The sequence below is a fragment of the Pocillopora verrucosa genome, chromosome 14 (assembly GCF_036669915.1).
Source record: "Pocillopora verrucosa isolate sample1 chromosome 14, ASM3666991v2, whole genome shotgun sequence".
In the NCBI taxonomy this organism is placed as follows: domain Eukaryota; kingdom Metazoa; phylum Cnidaria; class Anthozoa; order Scleractinia; family Pocilloporidae; genus Pocillopora; species Pocillopora verrucosa.
In genome coordinates this window covers 17,428,831-17,432,503 of record NC_089325.1, presented here as the reverse complement: position 1 = coordinate 17,432,503, position 3,673 = coordinate 17,428,831, and the positions used below count along the sequence as shown (strand labels likewise).

Below are 3,673 nucleotides of genomic sequence, written 5' to 3'. Positions count from 1 at the left end.
TGAGAATCACGCCATAATTCTGCATAATTCTACACACAACAGATTAAACAGTTCAATTGCACTCAAGGTTAAATTTGGCACAAAGCCGTTATTTTCCGTTTACTTCTCATCCGGTGAACATGGATTCGAGCATTTGCATCCCTTCTGCGCCTTCTGCACTCGCCAGTTTCGAATTTACTAAAAATCGTCCAACACAAAGATGAGGTTTCACAAGCAATGGTGAGCTCAAGTCACTAAAATCCGATATGTAGGACTCTGCTGTCACGCAACGCCTCCATGTAAATAATACACGCACCGCTTTTATAATCAGCAGATCAGTTATTCGTAAAATGTTCAGTGCTCAGTTACTTGGAAGAGCAGGTACACTCCTGGACTAATTGTGTGAGTCGTGCGATGAATGGCTTTTTCCTCTCCTGAGGTGAAATGTCAGAAATATCCAGCCCAAGGTCTATGCACATGTCTCTTAGCCTATCCACTCTTAAAGTTGTGAGTATACGTTTTTGTACAAGTTAACAGATTTTTAGATCGAAAGATACAATCGGATGTTGCCACATCTCTCATCACATTTGCACACACTGCAGATAGATGGCTCTCAGCTTCGGCGGAAATTTCGTCCTTGTCGACGCTCTCCATGTCCACTTCTGAGATTTCACTAGCTTTTGCTCGGTTACCAGCGGCTGTAACTTCTAATCGCTTCTTTACTGAAAGACGGCTGAAGAAGCCACTAATCTGCTGCGACGTAAGGACTTCATCAGGTTGAAATCGACGTCCCCCCGCTTGGTCTCTTGCTAGGCTCGTGGTTTTCGAAACTTCCTGTGGATCGCTTTTCCGTCCACTATACTCCCCTTTTTGAAATTGGTCAGTTAAGAATTCGGTCTGTTTTCTTGTAAAACGCACCTTTTTCTTAATTGTCTTCAGGGCCCAACCCATTCGAAGAGGCGGCAAGCCGTCTCTCTTTGATTGTGCAGCAACTTGAACGCTTGGTATTCGACTGCGTCCCTCCATCAGCTTGGAAGAATATTCTCTTTTAGCTTTATCGTAGAGAGTTTCCTGTTCGAGCATCATTTGGTGTTTTCCAGTATCTAGGTGTGTCTGGAGGTTTGCAAAGCGACTGTAGGCTTTTACACATCCTTCTTCTGGACACGGGAAAAGCATGTCATCTGGCTTATATTCCCTAATACAGCTTCGATCTTGGTTTTCGCTTTCAGTTAAGAAATTTGCTTTGACAGAGCTTTCCTTAATATTTCGGTGTCTCACAATCTTGAACGTCGGTGCGCCACTTGGACTCTGCGATGGCGAGTCTAGGATTTCCAATTTTTCGGGCTACTTCATGACTCCTTCGAACTTGGCCCATGGCACTACTTTACCGGAACCTACATTGAATGCTCTCCACACTCGTTTGTCACTTTCATCATACTCAAAATTGTTGAGTAAGCTTATGCCATCCCATTTGATATTAAAGGCGCTTGACGGTTTGGCAGCAACATAACTTGCTTTCTCTCCTGTGGTTTCTTGGCCAGATTCAATGGCTGTTTTGAACTGTAGAGCGTTGATGACATCATTGCCTTCGTTTACGTACCTTCCAACGTACCTTCCCTTGATTGTTGCCGCTTTGCGATCACATACCCCCTTTCCACCTTGAGGGTCCGAAAAGTGGTTTCTTACAAAAGCCACTCCCATGGCATCACTGGCCAGCTTAGCTGAGATGATTGAATTTCCGCTGTGATAACAGCCAGCGTTATCTTGTTTGTAATAAGCCATTTCCAGCTCTGGAATTTCCTTTTTCAGGGTAGTGAGGCAGTCAAGCATAATCGAAGCCACAGTCACACTGTCTTGGGTGCAGCTTTGAAATACGTGAACAGGTGTCTGCGATTCAAAGTGCTCAGAACCCTCTGACCGTCTTATGGCAACACTAATGTGCCATGGCAATCCTCGCTTCACAAACCAATCTGACTGCACCTCAATATTTTCGGGGCATATATTTCATTGCCCAGTCCTGGACTAACAACACCGATCGGCTGTCGAGTTTGGCTAAAACTGAATGCTTCGCCTCAGCTTGGTGGACTGAACGTAGCTGATGGGCTTTCCAGCAAATGATATCATCCCTTGCCTGTTTGATGGTAAGTTGCATGTCAGCTTGATCTTCTGCTGACGAGAGCGCACTTGAACACTCATCTTCTATGGTACACAATACTTCCTGTAACTCATAACACTGCTCATATGACTCATTGTGGAGATGGTCACAGGAGCCCCGAAATTCAGCATTGGTCTGGTCACTTAGCGCGTAAATTCGACAATGATTGGGAATCTTTGTGGCCTCCACTGCATGTACCTAAAATAAAAAGTAAAATGACAAGCGCGTGATTCAATGTATATTTACAAAGCATTGCATGCGCATATGATCGACATTTCAAAAAGATTACTTAATTGATTCTCAGCGTTGTATACATGTGTGTAAGCGTATTACAGTGAATTGTAAACTGTTGTTTCATCAATTAAGCATAAAGAAGACTTGGAGAGAAAGAAAGAGGTAGCCGTGAATCATAGTAAGTTTACTACATTTGCAAAGGCAACGCATAATTATAAAATATGCACCCACCTTGTAGTCACCCTTTAAGTACTGCTTCGAAAAACGAAGTTGCTGCTTAATTTCCCTCGCTCATTGCTGAGTCTTGCCACAGTCAACAAGCTTGTCTATGAGTTTTTCTATAACATCAACTGCTTCCATTCCTGATGCTGAAAAGTTATCAAGTCCTTGCAGAGACTTGCGAACAGATGAAGAACACACGGCCCAAACTCTCTGTAGAGTTCTCTTACTCATAGGCTCAAAGTTGGTTTCACAGCAGTATTGTTGATACTATTGGACAATACGCTCTGGTATCATTGTTCTGATAACATTGGGTGTTTTTATGATCTCGCCAGTCGACAATTTTAGAAGTTTTTCCCCGAAAGGAACATCTTGAGTAACGTGTGGACTCGTTATGAAAGAAACAAAATGTTCTAATCTTACAGGTTCAATTTTCATTCTCCTTTTCTCCCGGTTTGGAAGAGGAGCAGCTCTTCTGTGTATCAGGCTTCGCGAAATTCCCGCTTCTTGCTAAGATAAGTTCAATCTCTGTCTCAGCACCTGAAAATTGTAAAAAACGCTTGTGGCTTCCTCTGCGCCACAAACGCCACCTACAATATCATGTAAAGATTAAGACATTCTTTTTCTGCTGGAGTTAAAGCAACCGTTGTCTTTATTCCCTTCACCGACGATTATTACGCTTTTGTTTTTTGTTTACTTTCGTTAACCCATCACATTTGTTTTCCGTGGAAAAAATTGTATTGTTATTTTCGTTCCATAAGGTTTTCACTGTACGGTTTATATTTGTGAAATTTTGTAAAGTCTATTTCTTTGTTGTATCGTTCTCGTTCATGATGGCAATATATTTGTTTAGATCTTATACGTGAGGCAGAATGAATTGTTTGTTGATCTCGTTACGTGACAGATTATCATATGTCACGCAGAGTGACAGGAACCTGTGAAAAATTAAAATCCGGCAAATCGCTAGCGTTACCTGCCGTTTTGTACGGGAACCTTTTTGTGTGAGACGTCAATAAAACCAAAATTAAGATCAAAGTAGACTAAACGTAACTGGGTTGTGACGCGCTGTAGAAAATGACAACAACA

The 3,673-nt window shown here is 42.3% G+C and overlaps 1 pseudogene; it reads right to left on the bottom strand.

The window, feature by feature from the left end:
• Positions 1-468: 468 nt before the first annotated feature.
• Positions 469-2,821, bottom strand: LOC136278288 (uncharacterized; annotated as a pseudogene).
• Positions 2,822-3,673: the final 852 nt, after the last annotated feature.